At 39.5% G+C, this 21,216-nt stretch overlaps 1 long non-coding RNA gene across 1 annotated transcript in view; it reads left to right on the top strand.

Moving 5' to 3' along the window:
- The first annotated feature begins 3,876 nt into the window (after window positions 1-3,876).
- LOC123938579 overlaps window positions 3,877-21,216 on the top strand; it is a 249,733-nt gene continuing 232,393 nt past the window's right edge. Inside the window, exon 1 of the long non-coding RNA XR_006817735.1 lies at window positions 3,877-4,027. This is a non-coding gene — a long non-coding RNA (uncharacterized LOC123938579). The remainder of the gene's footprint in view (window positions 4,028-21,216) is intronic.

Here is a 21,216-nt window from a genome sequence, read left to right as displayed (position 1 = left end):
GCCCTGCATCAGGCTCCCTGCCCAGTGGGAAGCCTGCTTCTCCCTTTCTCACTCCCCCTGCTTGCGCTCTCTCTGTCAAATAAGTAAATAAAATCTTTTAAAAAAAAAATCACTTGGTTATGTCAGAGGGTGAAAAAGAAACGCATTAAACTGAGATATATTAGAATTACTTTGTAAGTTATTCTCTATGTTAATGGTATGTTTAAGTGTCCATTTTATAGAAATTAGGGAAATAAATCTGACTATATATTAGAATAAAAAATATACATATTCTTCAACCTAGTGCCACCTTTAAAACCTATTCTACAGAAATGAAAGTGACAGTCTATAATGGCATGCACAGTATAAAATAATCTCTACTTCAGCATTATTCATGGATGCCAAAAATAAAAACAAAAGAAAACTCGGGTGCCTCGGTGGCTCAGTGGGTTAAAGCCTCTACCTTCGGCTCAGGTCATGATCCCAGGGTCCTGGGGATTAAGCCCCACATCGGGCTCTCTGCTCAGTGGGGAGCCTGCTTCCTCCTCTCTCTCTGCCTGCCTCTCTGCCTACTTGTGATCTCTCTCTCTGTCAAATAAATAAATAAAATCTTAAAAAAAAAAACTGTAACAAGGAAAATGCCCTCAAAAAATGAATGATTGAAGACATTATAATATGCCTACCTGGTGGAATATTATTTAGCTGCTAAAAGAATGACCTAATATTATGAAGCTATATGAATTGGCTAGAGGAATTTATACTATGTATTTTTGAATGGGAAAATTAAGGGATTTCTAATAAAATTCCCTTACAAAAAACACAGCACTGGGCACCTAGGTGGCTCAGGTCATGATCTCAGGGTCCTGGGATTGAGGTTTGAGTCCAGCTCTCCTCTCTCCCTCTCCTCCTTTCCCTCCCCCTGGTTGTGCTCTCTTTCTCTCTCTCAAATAAATAAATAAAATCTTTAAAAAACCACACACTGCAGAAACTAGCCATTCTGACAGGTGTGAAGTGATATCTCATTGTAATTTTGATTTACATTTCCCTGATGATGAATGGTATTGAGAATCTTTTCACATACGTATTGGCATCCACATGTTGTCTTTGGAAAGATGTCTATTTAGGTCGTCTGCCCATTTTTCAGACTGTATTTTTTGGTGTTGAGTTATGCGAGTTCTTTCTATATTTTGAATATTAAACTCTGATTGGATATATCATTTGCAAAGAGGAAATATAGTCAAAAATATTGTAATAACTTTGTGTGGTGACAGTAACTGCACTTATAGTGAGCATTTTGTAATGTATGTAAGTCAAATCATTATGTGGTACACCTGAAATGAATATAATATTGTATATCATTATATAATATAATATTGTTATACTTCAATTTTAAAGTTTTTTTTGTGAAAAATCTCAGAAAAATCTTACATATTTAAAATACAAATGTATCTGTATATGACCATACATATTTATATATGATTAAATAGACATGGAAGAATTCATATTAGTTTGTTTATATGGGATCCTTCTTAAAGGCTCTCATAGTCAGGTTCCCCGGAGAGTAGACTGAGCTAGAGATCAACGTGTGGGAGTTCTATGGAGGAATGCTCCTCTGATGAACCAAGGAAGGGCAATGAAGTAAAGTAGGTTAAGCTGAAGGAGGGGCTGAGACTCGATGCAACCACAGCAGCAGCTCACCCAGGGGCTCTCCGGAGCTGGGATGTTACTGCATGATCATTGCAAACGAGAGTAAGGGGACCTATTTGCTCTGCCTTCTCTGTCTGCTTTCTCCCTTTCAACCCTCTTCACTGACTGGTGGTTTCATGTATGCCCCCAGGTATGAGGTGTGATGTTGGGGCTGCAGCTCTCCTCAGCTGATGCTTAATCCTCAGAAGGGAGGATTCAGCTGTGAGCCATCAAATGTCAACATTCCCAGCAGCTGAAGGGATAAGCACGTTAGTCTTGAAAGTGGTAAGGAAATCGGTTTGGCACACCGTAACATCCTCTGAAGAATGGGGTGAAGAACAATGTGGTTGAAGTCGGGGAAGAGAGAGGAAGAGGTATCCATGCAAGAAAAGAGGAAAATAATTTTAATAAAAGCATTTAAACAAGTGGTGAATGTGCATCAATATTGCAAGTGCTGTGGGAGTAGCAATGCTATGAAAAATTCATAATGCTTTACCTGAAACGACCTTCCAAAACCTGTCTTGAGCCAATTTTCTGGGTCATCACAACTTTCCAAGGCACTGTATTTTCTTTGACAACGTTGAAAGGATAAAATGCTCAGTAAAGAAGAACTGAGAAGTAAGCTTAAATATTTTATTTTTAGAAGGAGTAAAGCGCTTATGAAGGAAGTTACATCTTCCGTACACTTACTGCACTGTCTTGGCTATGGTAAGTAGCCATCTTCCTCAGCTGCTGTATTTGGAGAAAAAAAATTGCCTTGAGTAAACAGATGAGCATGTTGATAACATACGGTGCCTTTATGGTTTTTTTTTAAGATTTTATTTCTTTATTTGACAGACAGAGATCACAGGTACATAGGCAGGCAGAGAAAGAGAGAGAGAGAGGAGGAAGCAGGCTCCCTTCTGAGCAGAGAGCCCGATGTGGGCCTTGATTCCAGGACCCTGAGATCATGACCTGAGCTGAAGGCAGAGGCTTTAACCCACTGAGTCACCCAGCGCCGCTACCTTTATGTTTTAATAGTAATGCTCTGAACCACTTTAGCTAGACTATGGATACAGCTTTGTAGTCTGATTCATTTATTGAATAGCTATCATACGCCAGGCAGATTATGAGGCCTTGGGGACCAGAAACTAAACTCTTAGTGATTCACAGCCTTGCGGGATAGACAGATAAAGCAAGGGACAATCACAGAGTGATAAAAGGCTGGGGTATAGACAGAGTTCTGTGGGAGCTCCAATGACTACCCAAATACAAAACAGAAGATTGCAGGTTTATGATGTCAAAGCTTCCAGGTGTAGGAAACTTCTGAATTGTGGGATGGATATTGGGGCAGGTGAATAATAAGGAAGAAGATGTGAGTGCAAGAAGGGTCCGTTCAGGTTGCTGTAAGTTGTCCAAAATGCCGCCTTGGAGAATGTAAGTTGTATGCATTGGGATGAGGACGAGGGTGTCAGCAGATCATGCCGCAGAAAGAAGCAGGGACAAGATCATGGTCAGAGTCCTGACAGGGAACACAGGGCATGGTCGAATAGGGTAAATTGAGGAGAGTATAACAAAGCAACTGTTTAGGAAGATGTGGTGGGGGAATGGGGCATGGTTTGGACATTTTCACCTTAGGCCTAATGCAGCAAGACATAGAGGGGTTATGAGAACCTGGGGACAGAGTGTCTGGGTAGAGGGAGCTGCTTTTCTTGCAGGAGGCCTGGTTTCTGAGGAGGACTGCTACAAACCTGCAGAAGCATTGAAAGCAGGCAGCTGGGAGAACAGATGCCTTGATGGGACCACAGGGCACACTAGCCCATGGGTGGGTCCGTGTCGTTTAGAATGGAGAAAGGTGAGAGAGCAGGGAGTGGTCCTGGAGGGGCAGACACATCTCTCCCTGCGTAGGTGGCAGCTACAGAACTGAAGAAAAGGAGGAGGTAAGGAGATGAGCAAGGGAAGGAAGTGATTTCCAACAAAAGAGAGCAGTATGGCAAGATTCTGTTGCGGGAGTGTGCATAGTGAATCTGGAGACTAAAAACAATGCCCATGCAGTGAGGGGGGAGAGGGAAAGGAGGTGGGGAGTGATGTTAGAGAGCTGCCATGAGGCAGCCTGTACAGGGCCATTCATGCCAAATTAAGTAGTTTGTCTGTATTCCCAAGAACAATGCAGCACCATAGAAAGTCTGATCACGTGTAGCATCATCATCTGATTTTGTTTTGTAGAAATCACTCTTGGTTGGAGAGCAGACTGGGTCAGAGTGGATGTGGGAAGGCAGCTTGGAAGATGGTGACAGCGGTCTGAGCGAGCCATCGTGGTGGCCTACACTAGGGTACCAGTGGTGGAGAGCCAGAGTGGACACAATCGAGAAATACTTTGGAGGTAAAAATCAAGACAACTTGGGGACCATTAAGACTTGGAGGCCGAGGTAAAAGGAATGATTAAGCAGGATTATGAGGTTTCTAACTAGATGGGAAACACTTTGTGAAAAAATTCCCTTTCCTTTTGTGATAATCATTTTCTTCTTTGTAGTCTCACTAACCTCTTGATCCAAGTCTTCATTTATTGTAATGATCATTTCTTCATTAATGCTCGACCACGTTCCCTGTGTTAGATGATGAACTCATCTCCTTTTCTTTTTAATTTAAACAACTCTTTTTTTTTTTTTTAAACATTTATTTGACAGAGACAGATCACAAGTAGATAGAGAGGCAGGCAGAGAGAGAGAGAGAGGGAAGCAGGCTCCCTTCTGAGCAGAGAGCCCGATGTGGGACTCGATCCCAGGATCCCGAGATCATGACCTGAGCCGAAGGCAGAGGCTTAACCCACTGAGCCACCCAGGCGCCCTCATCTCCTTTTCTTACTTGCCAAATCATTGTTTCGCCGATTTCCACCCATGAGTTTCCTCCTCTGGGTTTGTTCACAAAGCATCTCACTTCTTCCTAACCTCCTCCTCCGGATGTGCACTGTGTGAGCATCTACATTGAAATGACCCACTTATAGTTTCCATTTATTTCCATCTTGCTTTTGCTTCTTCTTCATGAATACCTTTTGGCTATCAAAGATCCATCTTTTGCCCTTTCAAGATTACTAATACACAGTGTCCAGGTATTTCAAAACCCAGAGTAGCCAAAAATAACACAGTTTATCCTAAAACTGTTAGGTTATTCCTAGGACACATTTTGTATTTGTCTAAAAAGAAATGTTTGAGATAAATCTATCATTTTCCTGTTTCAACACTGGGCAGATGCTCCTGAAATCATGTCAATAAAGGAGAAAATAGAGGAGCTTCAGTTGTTTCATGTGGATCCTGTTCCCTTAGAGGAAAATTATTTTTCCCATGTGACTGTATGAACCCAGTAGTGTATATATATCTCAATAATGGCAGCAGAATATTAACAACCAAGAAATTGGACTCAGGTACTGCTGACATTTGTGACATTTCGCTGCCAATTAATGTGACGGAAAATGCATCTAATAATTAACTATATTCCATTAATGACTACAGTTAGATTAATAATCATTTATTCTTGAAAATTAAGCATTAAGTGTACCTTGGATGGCAGAAAAAAGCGTGTTCTACTTAATGCTTCAGAAGAGGAATTCTGCAGAGATTTGGTCTTGATTCCTTTCCTAGGAAGGAAAATGATAGAAAGGAAATGCCCAGAACCTGGAATTAAAACCTCAGTGTCTGAATCTGATTTAACCACTGGCTAACAGTGTGACTTATAAGTCTCAGTTTCTTCATCAGTGAGATGGAAAAGGCACCTAAATTGTAGAGTTGAGAGAGACAGCTTGATCAGGGGGAGGGACAGAGGCAGAGGGAAAGAGAGAATCTCAAGCGGACTCTGCATTGATCCTGGAGCCCCAGGAAGGCTTAATTAAACTTACAACCCTGAGATCATGACCTCAGCCAAAACCAAGAGTTTGATGCTTAACTGACTGAGCCACCCATCCACCCCTCTTATTAAATTTTAAACAGGAACACCATCTCTAATTCCATTTTCTTTGCCTCCACAATAAATTGGTTCCTATATTACCACACACAGTAATTCAGAGATGCTTGTTTTTAGATGGAAGAAATGTCTGACACACAGAACAAAAAAAAAAAAAAACATTTAGAATGATACTGTTAACAGAGCAATCAGTTACCTGCTTTAGTGAATATACAGATAATTCTTGTTTTGCATGTTAGTACAAGGCTATAAACCTGACCTTGGAAGTAGAAAACATGCAAAGTGATGATCTTAATAACCACTGGGAAAAATTATGATTGTTGTGTGACCTTTAAAGTTGTGTTGTCGAAACATTGAACACTCTCTTACTGTTGGTTATAAATATTCAGGGAAATGAAAAAAAAAACAACAGTAAGACTGGTATTTATTTAGCACACTATAATATAGAAGGTTAGAAACTGTGAGAATTAAAGTGTTTTATTTTGTTCTTTGGAAAAAAAAAACATCAAGTGTAGTTTCATCTGTGTTCTGCCTTTTCCTCTAATACAACTTAGTGTATGGAGCCATGGTCTTCTTTTAATATCCTGATGAATTGCAGTATTCCTTGTAAAATTTGGATTTATTTCCAAAATTTCATCTTTTGCACTTTTTTAAAAAAGATTTTATTTATTTATTTGACAGAGAGAGATCACAAATAGGCAGAGAGGCAGGCAGAGAGAGAGGGGGAAACAGGCTCCCTGCTGAGCAGAGAGCCCGCGATGCAATGCGGGGCTCGATCCCAGGACCTTGAGATCATGACCTGAGCCAAAGGCAGAGGCTTAACCCACTGAGCCACCCAGATGCTCCTCATCTTTTTTGCAGTTTTGATGTTGTGAAATATCTCCAAAAGTTTTTTCATGGGAAGGCTTTCCCTGACCCCCCTCTCGTGTCCCTTCTCTGTCATATCTTCAATCATGTCATTATAACTGCTCATTTAGGTCCATAAATTCTATTCACACCCAATTTCTCTTCCAGCAGTATTGCATTTTTACTTCTTTGTTATACTTTCATCTTTTGACCAGTACTCTCTTTGGATTATACAAAGTTCCCAAATGTTACCTGGGTTTGTCACCAAGAGACTGGCAGGGGCGGGGGCAATGCAACTTTATGGTTCCCTGTCTGAAAGTAAACTGGGAAGCAGAGGCACAGTGATCAATCACCAACCGACTTTGAAAGAAGTAGCATGACTGGTAACTGATCATGATGCGCATCTGCTACTTATGTAGTGATTTGTGGGTTAAAGACTTAGCTCCAAAGTGTGCTCTTGGTGCAGGTTGCTCAGAGTAAATATACTGTGGCAAATGAAATTTGAACCATGTTGCTGATGAACTTGTTATTTAACTACACTGTAGTAACTGAAATTCATGCGTGTTGAAACAATGGAAGTGATGACGGCATGTATATTTCAACAATGGCTAAGGAAAGCAAACAGTTTCGGGAAATGCCTGAGGCTAGATAAAAGAGGGAGAAATATGAGTCCTCCTCTAACTTGTATTTGTATTATTTCTTAATTTAATGAGAGAACACATTATGGAGAAATGTTAGCATATGTGTGCTGCTTAGAGGTGAGGAAAATTAATAAGAGCTCCTATTTATTTGCTATATTTAAATTTTATGTTTTTTTTTAAGGTGATAATTTGGGGGCACCTGGGTGACTCAGTCAGTTAAGCGTCTGCCTTTGGCTCCAGTCATGATCCCAGGGTCCTGGGATCTAGTCACGTGTTGGGTTCCCTGCTCTGTCTCGCCCCTGCTTTTGTGTCCTCTTTCTCCCTGATAAATAAAGAAATGAAACCTTTAAAAGAAAAAAAAAAAGTGATAATTTCGAGGGGTTAAAATTTCAAGAGCTACGGGAGACTCTACATTGAGCCCTTTCCTGGCTTCCAGTTTCCTTTGATTGAGGGTGACTGACATGACGCTCCCAGAGGTAGTCTCTGCTTATACAAGCAGTTACATTCACAAACACACTCACATCATTTTCCCCCCTTTAAAACACCAGTTCTCAGCAACTGATATTTATTGAGCATTTGCGATGTACCAGACAATATGCTGAACTTTGTATGCTTTGTTTTATTTAATCCCCCAATAACCTTTGAGGTAGGCTGTCGCTCTGCAGAGGAAATTCAGACTCTGCGAGTTTAACTTCCTTTCCCCAAATCATGTAGCTGCTCTGTGGTGAAGCAGCTGTTCTCACCTAGGTATTCTGAATTCTCAAATGCAGGCTCCTAATGACCAGACAACACCATCTAGGATCTGTGTGTAGGTCGTGTAATAGTATTTTAGTCCTGTAACAGCCCTTTTATGGTCCTAGAAATTCTTTTTGCTAATTCACCCTATGATAATACAGTGCTCAGGGGGTTCGGGAGAGACTTAAGTACTTCCAAAAGCATTAGCTCTCTCTGTCTCTCTCAGGAGATTGTTTGGCCACCATCTGTACTGGGAAATTGGCCAGGTTGCTTGGAAGGAGCCCAGACCTGAGTACATGTCTCTGATCTGTTCTGCACTGCCAGGCGGTCCCACTCCTTGTTGGGCAGTGGAATTCTGTCAGACTCTCAGCAAGCGTGTGTGTGTCTGTGTGTGCGTGCGTGTGTGCATGTACCTGTCATATTTGTTCATTTATTCACTTAGAAACAATTGTATCTATTAAGATTTTGGTTTGGTCTTGGTATTGCACAAAGAAATAGAAAGCTTAGAAAAGGCAGCAACATACAAGCGATCGCCTGTGCACCTTTCTGATTTCATAAACTGTGTGCTGCTTGACAAATAGTCTGTTGTAAGCAGAGACACTACTGTTGTCAGTTCTGGTTAGCATTTGTGCGTGTTTCCTAGTTGTCCGCTTCCTGAATGCACCTCTTGGTGCACTCTTGGAAGAAGTGGACCAAGAGTGTCTCATGAAGAAGTCTGTGTTTCTGTCTTTTCTCTGCTTTGCGTGTGTCTTACCTTTCTTTGTTACCTTGAGTGTGTTCTGTGTCTTCTCTGCTGCCTCTTCTCTGAGGGTGGAAAGCCTGAGGGTGAAGTTCAAATTTTTTAAAAATCAAGTGGACTTTTCTTGGCTTCAGGATCTCTGGGTCAATATTCAGTAAGAGATGTACACACACACACACACACACACACACACACACACACACACTGTCCTGGGATATCTTGGCACGTAGATTAAGTGCTTCCCCAAGGAAGCTCTGCCCTTTCAAATGAACCATACAAAATCTGAACATGAAGGATAATGATTTTCAAGAGTTAGTGTTAGGGGAAATATGCTGTATTTTCCTGCAAGTCTGAGCGCCTGGGATCTTGGCATCACTGGGTGTTTGTGTTCAAGAGTAATACAATCCAACGTGATGGTTGGGGGTTTGGAGCCATATCGTTCTGTGTACTAGATTTTTGTTTAGAAATCTAACCTCCATTTGGCCCAATTCCAGAAATTTGTTTTTTGACTTGGGAAAGCTCCAGTCTTTGTTTGAAATTAGGAAGAATAAAGATTATATCCCATCTGTAAAATAACATATTATTTTTGCAGTTGTATCTGAGAAACAAAGTTAATTAAAATGTTTTTATGTAGAGGCAGCTATGTCTCAGTAGATGATCTCATTTGCTACTTTGTTTAAAAGTTTGAGCCCAGCCAATATAAGCACCCTCGCTTGGCCCTCTTCTCCTTTCAAAATCTATGTCACTTCGTCCCTTTTGTATGATTTTGGTTTGGGAAGATGTATCCGACCTGGCCCCATACCTGGGCTCTTCTTCTCATTCTCCTTTCTCCCCTGGAACCTCATTCTATCACTTGCCTCTCAAGTCCTTTCTTTTCTTCAGCTCCTTTCCTCATCCTGACACACTCACAGGCACCATGTACCCTCTGGCACCCTCGTTACTTAAAGAAGAAAAACTTCTCAAAAGGGCATTCTGTGTTCTTCACCTCATTTCCCTTCACCATGAACCTGGCTCTCTATCACCACCTCCACTGAAGCCATTATTCCAAAAGAACCACCCACTTACTGATTGCCAGCTCTGTGCCCTTTCAACCCATAAACTCAGGCTCTGTGACATTTGATGGAAACTCTCTTCTCTTACAGTTTCCAGAATGAGTGGTTTTGGGGTTTGCTTGTTTGTTTGTTTGGTTTTTTTTTTTCAGTCTTGTTATTTTTGTTCCTTTTCTGTAGCCTATTAAGGGTTCCTTATATAATCACCCTTAGCTATAGAGCTCCTCCAATTTCCACTTTTCTTCATTTGGACCCTTGTCCTTGGTCTCCCTTTTCTCTCCTCTCATCGTTGTTGCTTCAGCCTTTTCACATTTTCACTTACTATCTCCATATGGACAACTGCCCGATTCACTTTCCCGACACTAATTTTTTGAAAGATGCACTCCAGCACTTCCAACATGCTTCTGGATGTCTTTGCTCACTCATTCACACTCGTGGAGAAACTACCAAGAGATAAGAACGGCGCTGGAATACGGAGACAGTAGTGAATGGAACAAAGTTCCTGCCCCACAGAGCTTGCGTCCTAGTGAGACAAGAAAGCATAACCAAATAAACAATGTGTCAGGTGGTGACAAGTGCCATGGAGAACAACAAGTCATATCAGAGGAGAGAATGACAAGACATGTGGTGAGTAATTAAGATTGAATAATCCGTAAAGTCTCTCTGTAAAATGCCCCCTTGAGCACTCTGAAGGAAGTGAAAGTGGGAGCCGTGTTCACACCCGGGGGCAAAGTATTTCCAACAGAGAGAACAGGCCCTGAGGTACAAGGAGGCAAATGTGACTGGAGTACAGTGAGGAAAAAATGTTCTCTCTCTCTCTTTCTCTGTGTCTTTACAGATAGAGATACCTGAGAAGGGAAAGAGAGAGAGAGAACGTACATAATACCTCTTTGATATCATTATTTATATATTTATGTGTGCATGAAATCTTATAACCTTAGCACTTACGCTCTCACACACACATGCACACATCTCTCACTATATTTGTACATATGTACATATATGTATCTATATCTCTAAGTGTGTAATATATTAGGGGCTCAAATTACACAGGGCATTGTGGGGCACAGTAAGGACTCAGACTTTGATTCCAGATGAGAACAGAAGCCATTGAAGGGTTTTGAGCTGAGAAGTAACAGGATCGTTTGTAGATTTACAAAGTTCACGTTGACTGCTTTGTGGAGAAAGGATTCTTTGAGCCCCAGTGTGTAAGCAGTGAGACCAGTCAAGAGTAAAATGTAATAATGCAGAAAAAGAAGATGGAAGCTTGTACCAAAGTGGCAGTGAGGAAGATTTTTAGAGTGGTAAGGATCTATTTTGAAGGAAGACCTGATAAGATTTGCTGGGGACTGGTGTACGGTATGGGAGTAAGAGAGTAGTCAGAAATGACTAGGCTTTAGAAACCAATAAAATGGACTTTTCATCTATCATGAAACAAAAGACTTTGAGTTCAACGGGTAGTGGAGGTTGGCGAAGTCATGTTTGGAACATGTTAAATATGAGATGTCTTTTAAACATCTGAAGGGAGGGGCGCCTGGGTGGCTCAGTGGGTTAAGCCTCTGCCTTCCGCTTAGGTCATGATCCCAGGGTCCTGGGATTGAGCCCCGCATCGGGTTCTCTGCTCAGTGGGGAGCCTGCTTCCCCCTCCCCCTCTGCCTGCCTCTCTGCCTACTTGTGATCTCTCTCTCTGTGTCAAATAAATAAATAAATAAATAAAATCTTTTAAAAAAATAAACATCTGAAGGGAAATATCACTTAAATATTTATACATATATATACAAAATGTGTGTATTTTGAGTATAGTTGACACAATGTTACATTAGTTTAAGAAGTACAACGTAGTGATTTGACAAGTTTGTACATTATGCTGTGCTCCCTAGTGTAGCTACCATCTGTCCCATCACATCGCTATTATAATGTCAATGACTGTACTTCTTATGCTGTGTCCTTTATTCTTATGACTTACTCAGTTCAGAACTGGAAGCCTGCATCTCCCACTCCCCTTTACCCATTTGCCAACCCCCCCACCCACCTCTCCCCGGCAACCATCAGTTTGTTCTCTGTATTGATAGGTCTGATTCTGCTGTCTGCTTTTCATTTGTTTATTCATTTGTTTTGTTTTTAGATTTCACTTATGACTGGAATCATATGGTATTTGTCTTTCGCAGTCTGACTTATTTATTTCACTTAGCATAATACACTCTAGGTCCATCCAGGTTGTCTCAAGTGGCACAATCTCATCCCTTTTCATCCCTCATAATATTCCTGCGCGTAAGTGCGTGCACACACACATACACCACACACCACATTTTCTTTATCCATTTGTCTATTTTTTTAACTTTTTTTTTATCCATTTGTCCATTGATAGATATTTAGGTTGATTCCATATCTTGGTCATTGTAAATAATACTGTAATAAAAACATAGGGGTGCATATACCTTTTTGAATTAGTATTTTTATTTCTTTGGTAAAAGATCATGTGGTAACTCTATTTTTAATTTTTTCAGAAATCTCCACACTGTCTTCCATAGTGGCTGTACCAATTTACATTCCTACCAACAGTGCATGAGGGTTCTTTTTTTTTTTCCACATCCTCACAAACACTTGCTATTTCTTACCATTTTGATTTTAGCTGTTCTGTTTTTTTTTTTAAAGATTTTATTTATTTATTTGACAGAGAGAGATCACAAGTAGACAGAGAGGCAGGCAGAGAGAGAGAGGGAAGCAGGCTCCCCGCTGAGCAGAGAGCCCGATGCGGGACTCGATCCCAGGACCCTGAGATCATGACCTGAGCCGAAGGCAGCGGCTTAATCCACTGAGCCACCCAGGCGCCCCTAGCTGTTCTGTTTTAAGGTAGTATCTCATTGTGGTTTTGATGGGCATCTCCCTGATGATGAGTGATGTAAAGCATCTTTTCATGTGTCTGTTGACCATCTGTATGGCTTCTTTGGAAGAATGTCTATTCAGGACCACTGCCCATTTTTATTTTTTTATTTTTTCAACATATGTACCTTTATTAGGAAATAAGCCAAAGATCTAAAATTAAGGCCTTCTAGGGATGTTGGTCCTGTACATTGATGCCCGTGGTGTCCCCTAACCATGGAGGATGCTGGCCAACCCTGAATTCTGGGGCCAGGACAAGAAAGGTTAAATAGAGGGTATGCCCATTTTTAAATCTGATTGTTAAATTTTTTGGGTGTTGAGTTGTGTACTTAGATAGATAGATAGATAGAATATAAATATATATATGTATCTTGTTGGCCAAGATATATATATAATATCTTGGATAGCTCTCTGTCTATCAAGATAATATATATATCTTGGATATTAACCCCTTATTAGATATATACAAATATCTTCTTCCATTTAGCACTTTGTTTTTTTGTTTTCTTGATGATTTCCTTTGCTATGCAAATGCTTTTTATTTTGATGTAGTTCCAATAATTTATTTTTGCTTTTGCTTCCTTCCTTTAGCAAAAAATATCCAGAAAATTGTTGCTGTGGCCAATGTCAGAGACATTACTGCCTGTGCTCTCTTCTAGGATTTTTTTATGGTTTCAGGTTTCACATTTAGGTCTTTACCCTATTTTGAGTTTATTTTTGTGTATGGTGTAAGAAAGGGCTCCAAATTTATTCTTTTATGTGTAGCTGTCTGGTTTCCCCAGCACCATTAGTCACAGACACTGTCTTCCCCATTGTATGTTCTTGCCTCCTTTGTCATAGCTTAATTGACCATATAAATGTGGGCTTATTTCTAGAGTCTCTATTCTTTTCTACTGATCTGTGTGTCTATTTCTGTGCCAGTGCCAGTATCAGACTGTTTTGATGACCACAGCTTTGTATTATGTCTTGAAATCTGGGATTGGGATACCTCCAGATTTGTTCTTTCTCAGGATTGCTTTGGCTATTCAGGGGTTTTCTATGGTTCTATCCAAAATTTTAGTGTTATTTGTTCTAGTTTTATGAAAAATGCTTGTTGGTATTTTGATGGGGATTGAATTAAATCTGTAGATTGCTTTGGACAGTATGGACATTTTAACCATATTGGTTTTCTCAGTCCATGAGAATGGGATATCGTTCCATTTGTTTGTGTCATCTTCAGATTCTTTTGTCAGTGTTTTACAGTTTCCGAAGTACAGTTCTTTCAACTCTCTTGTTCACTTTATACCCGATATTTTATTCTTTTTGGTGCAATTCTAAATAGTGTTGTTTTTAAAATTTCTTTTTCTTCTACTTTATTATTAGTGTATGGAAATGGTACTAATTTCTGGGTATTAATTTGGTATCCTGCCATTTTTCGGAATTCATTGATATTTCTAGTAGTTTTTCGGTGGCGTCTTTAGGATTTTCTCTGAATAGTATCATGTCATTTGCAAATAGTGACACTTTAACTTCTTTACCAATATGGATGCCTCTTATTTTTTTCTTCTTATCTGATTGCTGTGTCTAGAACTTCTAGTAGAATAGATATCCTTGTCTTTACTCCTGATCTTAGAGGGAAAGCTTTCAGAATTTCACCATTGAGTGTGCTGTTAGCTGTGGGTTCATATGTGATCTCTATTATGTTGAAGTATATTCCTTCTAACCACTCTTTGTTGAGAGCTTGTATCATGAATAATGTTGATTTTTTTTTTCAAGATTCTATTTATCTATCTGACAGAGAGAGATCACAAGTAGACAGAGAGAGAGAGAGATAGAGAGAGAGGGAAGCAGGCTCCCCGCTGAGCAGAGAGCCTGATGCGGGACCCGATCCCAGGACCCCGAGATCATGACCTGAGCCAAAGGCAGCGGCCCAACCCACTGAGCCACCCAGGCGCCCCAATGTTGATTTTTTTAAATGCTTTTTCTTCATGTGTTGAGATAATCATGATTTTTATCCTTTGTTTTGTTGATGTGGTGTCTGATGCTGATTGATTTGCAAATATCAAATCATCCTTATGTTCTGGGAATAAATCCCATCGGATGGGGTGAATGATATTTTTAATATATTATTGTATGTGATTTGCTAATATTTTGTTGAGGATTTTTTCATCTATGTTCATCAGGTATACCAGCCTTACTTTGTTTATTTGTTTGTGTGTTTTATGGTGTCTTTGTCTATTGCTGGCATCGGTAATGTTTGGTAAAATATCATAGGATGCATTTGAAAGCTTTCCTTCCTTTTTTATTTTTTGTAATAGTTTGAGGAGATAGGTATTAACTCTTTTTTAAATGTCTGGTAGAATTCACTCTTGATCCATCTGGTGCTGGTCTTCATTTTTTGGTATTTTTTGATTACAGATTCACTTTCGTTGCTTATAATCAGTCTGTTCAGATTTTCTGATTCTTCCTTGTTCGGTTTTGGAAGATTGTATACTTCTAGGAATTTATCCACTTCTTTTAGATTGTTCAATTTTTTAGCATATTCTTTTTCAGAGTATTCTCTTATAATCCTTTTTTTTAAAGATTTTATTTATTTATTTGACAGAGAGAGATCACATGTAGGCAGAGGCAGGCAGAGGGAGAGGGGGAAGCAGGCTCCCTGCTGAGCAGAGAGCTGTATGCGGGGCTCGATCCCAGGACCCTGAGATCATGACCTGAGCTGAAGGCAGAGGCTTAACCCACTGAGCCACCCAGGCGCCCTCTTATAATCCTTTGCATTTCTGTGTTGTCAGTTGTTGATTCTCGTCTTTCACTTCTGGTTTTATTTATTTGGGTCCTTTCTATACTTTTTTTTTTTTTCTTAATGAGTCTGGCTAAAGATTTGTCACTTTTGTTTATCTTTTCAGAAATCCTGCTCTTGGTTTCATTGATTTTTTTTCTCTTGTTCTAATATCCATGACATTTATTTTTACTCTGATTTTATTATTTCACTTTTTCCACTCACCTTGGGCTTTGCTTTTTTCCTGGACCCTTTAGGTGAAATAATAGAATGCTTATTTGAGCTTTTTCTTGTTTCTTGATATAGGCCTGTATTGCTATGTACTTCCCTTTTAGAACTTCTTTCACTGTGTCCCAAAGATTTTGGACTGTCGTGTTTTCCTTTTCATTTCTTTCCATATATTTTTAAATTTCTTCTTTGATTTTGTCCTTGACCCATTGGTTTTTTAGTATCATGTCTAGTCTCCACAAGTTTGTGTTTTTTCCAGTGTTTTCTTGTTGTTTATTTCTAATTTCATAGTGTTGAGGTTGGAAAAGATGCACAGTATGATTTCAGTCTTCTTAAATTTATTGAGGGTTGTTTGTGACCTAATATGTGATATATTCTGGAAAATGCTCACTGTGCACTTGAAAAGAATGAGTATTGTGTCGTTTTTGGATGGAATGTTCCGTACATATCTGTTATGTACATTTGGTCCAATGTGTCAATCAATGATACTGTTTCCTTAGTGATTTTTCCATCTGGATGGTCCATCCTTTGATGTAAGTGAGGTGTTAAGGTCCTTTACTACTATTACATTACCATGAGTTTCTCTCTTTTTGTCTGTTAATGGTTGCTTTATGTATTTAGATGTTCCAGTGTTGGGTGCATAGGTACTTACAATGGTTATATCTTCCTGTGGGATCCATACCTTTATCATTGTGTAACGCCGTTCTTTGTCTCTTGTTACAGTCTTTGTTCTAAAGTCCATTTTGTCTGATATAATTATTGTTACCCTGGATTTTTTTTTGCACATTCATGTGCATGTTGAATATTTTTCTATCCTTTCACTTTCAGTCTGTACGTGTCCTTACGTTTGAGAGAAGTTTCTTGTAGGCAACATATTTTTTAATCCATTATTTAATCCATTTATTTAATCCATTCTGCCACCCAATGTCCTCTGATTAGAGCATTTAGGCCATTCACATTTCAAGTAATTATTGATAGATCTGTACTTACCAGCATTCTAAAATTTGTTTTTTGGTTGTTTTTGTAGTTCTTCTTCATTCCTTTCTTCTCTTGCTCTCTTTCTTTGTGGTTGATGAGTGTCTGTAGTGTTACTTTTGGCTTTCTTTCTTTGTGTGTCTATCATAGGTTTTGGGTTTGTGATTACTGTGAGTTTTATATATAACATCCAAAGTAAATAGCAAGTTATATTAATTTGATGATCATTTAAGTTCAAACACATACTTAAAAAAATACTAAAAAGAAAAGGAAACAAATTTTTTCTCTTTTATTTTTTCTTCTTTTCCCCTTTTATTCTCTCATCCTCATTTTATGTGTATGTTGTCATATATTCCATTTTTGTATTCATAATTTTCTTATGTCTAATTAGGGCCATTTGTTTTCCACTTAAAGAAGCTCCTTTTAACATTTTCTGTAAGGCTAGTTCAGAGGTGATAAACTCCTTTAACATTTGTTTGTCTGGGAAACTTTTTTTTTCTTCTTTTTATAATTCTGAATTATAACCTTGCCAGATAGTATATTTTTGGTTTCAGGTTTTTTTGTTTGTTTGTTTTGGTTTGTTTGTTTGTTTTTTCCCCCTTTCAGCACTTTGAATAGATCATGTGTTCCTTTCTGGCCTACAAACTAACTGCTGGAAAATCAATTGATAGCCTTATGGGGTTTCCCTTGTACATAAACTTTTTCTTCTCTTGCTGCTCTTAAAAGTCTCTCTTTATCTTTCATCTTTGATGTTTTAATTATAATGTGTTGTGATATGGACCTCCTAAGTTCATCTTGTTTGGAACCTTCTGTGCTTCTTGAACCTGAACGTCTATTTCCTTCCCTAGGTTAGGAAAGTTCTTAGTTCTTATTTCTTCAGATAAGTTTTCTACACTTTTCTTTTTCTCTTTCTCTTCTGGGACCCCTGTAATGCAAATGTTTGTTTGCTCAGTGTTGTCCAAGAGATCTTTTAACCTCTCTTCAATTTAAAAATTCCTTCCTTTTTTTTTGCTCTTCAGACTGTGAGCTATTATTTCCCTGTCTTCAGCATCACCATGTTCTTCTGCATCCGCTAACTATTGATTCCCTCTGGTATGTTTATTTCAGTTATTGTATTCTTCAACTCTCATTAGTTCTTTTTTATATTTTCTCTCTCTTTACTGAAGTTCTCACTGAGCTCTTCCACTCTTTTCTCCAGCACAGTATCTTTAAGATCATTACTTTAAATTCTTTATCAGGCATTTGATTATCTCCGTCTCCTTTTGTTCTTTTTCTGAGTTGTTTTCTTGTTCCTTCTTTTGGAATATATTCCTCTTTCTTCCCATTTTGCTTGGCCTTTTGTTTGTCTCTGTGGATTAGGTGGAACAGCTACTTCTTTTAAGTTTGAAGGAATGGTCTTGTGTATGGTGTCCTATATACAGACTGGGTGCCTGGTGACTTTTCCTGGCTGGAGCTCTGGATCTGTATGCTAGTTATTCTTTGAAACTGTGGGTTTTTTAATAAAAAGAAGAACAATAATAATAATACTAAAATAAAAAAAGGAAAGAAAAAAGTTAAGGAAAAGAAAAAAAGAGGAAAAAAAAAAGAACAAAGAAGAGGAAACTCCAAAAAGAACAAAAAGAAAAAAAAAAAGAAGGAAATTTTTCAAGAAATCATCTTAAAAATAAAAATGATAACAAATTTTTAAAAACTAAAAAAACCCAAAACCCAAAACTCGGTGTGTGACCCAAGCTGGTGTGGGTTTGTTTGCAAGCCCTGAATTTGCTATAGTTGTAAGCTCTGTGTGTGACCAGACCCACTAGTGATGGCGTCCAGACCCTGCTGCAGTCCAGGCTTTTTTTTTTTTTTTTTTTAAGATTTTATTTATTTATTTGACAAAGATCACAAGTAGGCAGAGAGGCAGGCAGAGAGAGAGGAGGAAGCAGGCTCCCCACTGAGCAGAGAGCCTGATGAGGGGCTCAATCCCAGGACCCTGAGATCATGACCTGAGCCGAAGGCAGAGGCTTAACCCACTGAGCCACCCAGGCGCCCCTGCAGTCTAGGCTTTTAAGGTGGAATGGGAACCCAAACTGTGTGCTTCTCCAGTCCCTCCAGCCTAGACAGTGTTCCCACAGCTACTCCCCCATTTGGCAGAGTTCTAGTGTTGTCTTTTTTACATGCTAGTAACTCTCAAACTGTGGCTTTTTTTTCTATGCCCAAGGACAGAGGACTCTGTTTCCAGTCCCTCAGTCCTCTTCCTCCCCCACTACCATTCTCAGTATCTAGAATGGGAATCACCCTTGTTATGGTGTCTCTGTCTCTCTTGCTATTCTCTTGTCATTTTCTCTACCTTTGTTGTTCAGTAGCTGTTCAGTTCGCTGTTCAGTCAGTTCTTTGGGAAGAATTATTCCATAAATAGCTGTAATTTGGTGTGTGCCATGGAGGAGCTGAGTTCAGGGTTTTCCTACATCGTCTTGTTGGACTGGAACCCAGTAGACAGATATTTACATGGAAGTCACAGGACTGGATGAGATCTTTAAAGAGCAAGTATAGATGAAGAGGGAGAAGAGACCCAGATGCGAGGACAGAATTCTGGAACCCTCCAGTATGTAAAGTTCAGGAAGATGAGGGGAAATTAGAAGACAAACAACAGTGAGTGAGTGTTTTAGGAGTGAAATGACAAGTTCTGCTAGCTGGCTGAGGAAAAAAAAAGCACTAGATTTATCATCAAGGAGGTCACTGATGATCCCAATGGAAAAATAAAATGGTTGGTGTGGTGGCAAACAGTGAACACAGACCTACTTGCTGGGGACCAAGAGAAAACAGAATAAATAGGGCCAGGAAGCAGAAATAACTTTTTCAAGAAGTTCTGTTGTAAAAGAGAGCTAAGTAGGGGGCGATAGCTTAGTGTTTGCTGGAGGGAATGTTAGTCCATAGGTGGCTTTTAAAAAAAGATAAAAGGAGAAATAGCATCATCTTTGCTTCTCATGGGAACCAATAAGTAGAACAGGCAAAACTGATGATACCAGTGAAAGCATAATTATAGGTGTGATGTCCTCATGTCCTTCAGTAAGTGTGAGGGCTGGGACTCAGGGCACTGTGGGCAGTGGGTTTTAGGAAGTCGCATAGATCCTTCAACCAGGGTAGCAGAACAGAATGCTTTGCACATGAATATAAAGGCAAGCATGAGATCAATTCAATGATAAGAAAGTGTGAGGTTCTCCTGGGATTCCTTCTAAATTCTCAGAGTATTATCAACAGACAGTGGGGAGCTGGAGGAGACAGAGCGCTGAGATGAGAATGTGTCAAAGAATTGCCTGGGACAATGGCTATTGTATGCTTCTGCCAGCAACATAGAGTTAGAAGTACCACTACGGGAGGGAAATGCATGAACACAGGAGCACACCCACACCCACAGGAATTTCAGGAGATAGTACCCTTGCTTCCCTTACTTTGACTTCTCTTCAAATCTGTTTTATTAACAAAAGGTGGATAGTGACTCACTAAATAATGCCATGACACACTAATGGGTTACAGTCTGCAGTTTGGAAAACACTCGTCTGGAAGAACTGAAGAGGAAGTTTTCTGGAGAGATGTAATAGGATTATGCGAAGCACAATAAACCAATTTCAGGATAGAAGGTAAAGTGAGGCCAGTGCCCTTAATCAAAAGCAAATCATTATGTACTCTCCACACCCAATTGTTTCTCCTGTCTGAGATCCCTCTGTATTCTCCGATCCTCTTCTCCAGTGACACAAGTCTGAGATCTATCAATTTTCTCTCTGTACCCATATCTATGACTCTCTGCATTCAGTCCTTTGCAAAATTTAAAAAGTTCTGCCTGTAAACTCTCATCAGCATCTCTTTGTTTCTCTTTCCATTGATTTTGCCATGGTTCAGGCCCTTCCTGCCTTATCTCCACCTTTTTACTTTTCTTATAGCATAATGCGTGTCCATGATAAAAAATTTATTTTAAAAAGAGGAGTAGCTACAGAAAATAAATATCCAACACAATCTCACTAAGAGGTTGTCTAGCTTCATTTGTCAGTATATATACTTCCGTTTGGGGCACATATATATTACTTTCCCTGTATTTGTCTCTATACAGTTCTATAATGTAACCCCGTCTTATGCTTGTTTTTAAGAAAACATTGTAGATTTCTGCTCACATTATTATGTGTTTGGCAAAATCATATTTAATAGCCGTAGGGCATTCCATGTATGGTATTTTAATCTAAACCATTGTGTTGAGTCTGTGCAGTCATGTGCATGAGCCTCTCAGATCTGGGACTGCGGGGAGCACAATTTGCCAGGGACCCCTGCTGCTGTGCTTGAAAATCAATTCATCTCTTAGCTTGTTGCAAGCCTGCACTTCCCAGTCAATAACTGAGCTCCGGAAATGTACTTAGGCAGGGCCCATTTCTGGGAGACCTGGGATTCCTCTGATGAGCAGCTCTGGCTTTTGGTTCTCCCAGACAGCCTTGCCGAAGGTTGCTTAGAGCCAGGTACCACTATCCTCTCTTCTTCTTTGAGGATCAGACTTGCATGGGGTCTGAGGACTCTCCCTGCTTCTTCTCCTAGCTCCTTTCCCATTTTCTCTCAAGGGTGTTTCCTTTTCCCCTAAAACATTTCTTACACATTTAATCCCATCTTGACATGTTTCTCAGAGGACCAAAATGAACACAGACATTTCGGTTGTTCTCCAGTTTGCATTCTGTACAACTAAACTTTTAATGGCTCAGCTCTTAGCACAGCATTCTTCTGCTGAGAGCCCTTCAAAGC

Source organism: Meles meles, chromosome 3 (genome assembly GCF_922984935.1).
Source record: "Meles meles chromosome 3, mMelMel3.1 paternal haplotype, whole genome shotgun sequence".
Taxonomy (NCBI): Eukaryota; Metazoa; Chordata; class Mammalia; order Carnivora; family Mustelidae; genus Meles; species Meles meles.
Note: the sequence above shows the minus strand (reverse complement) of the source record. Positions and strands in the feature narration are given on the sequence as shown.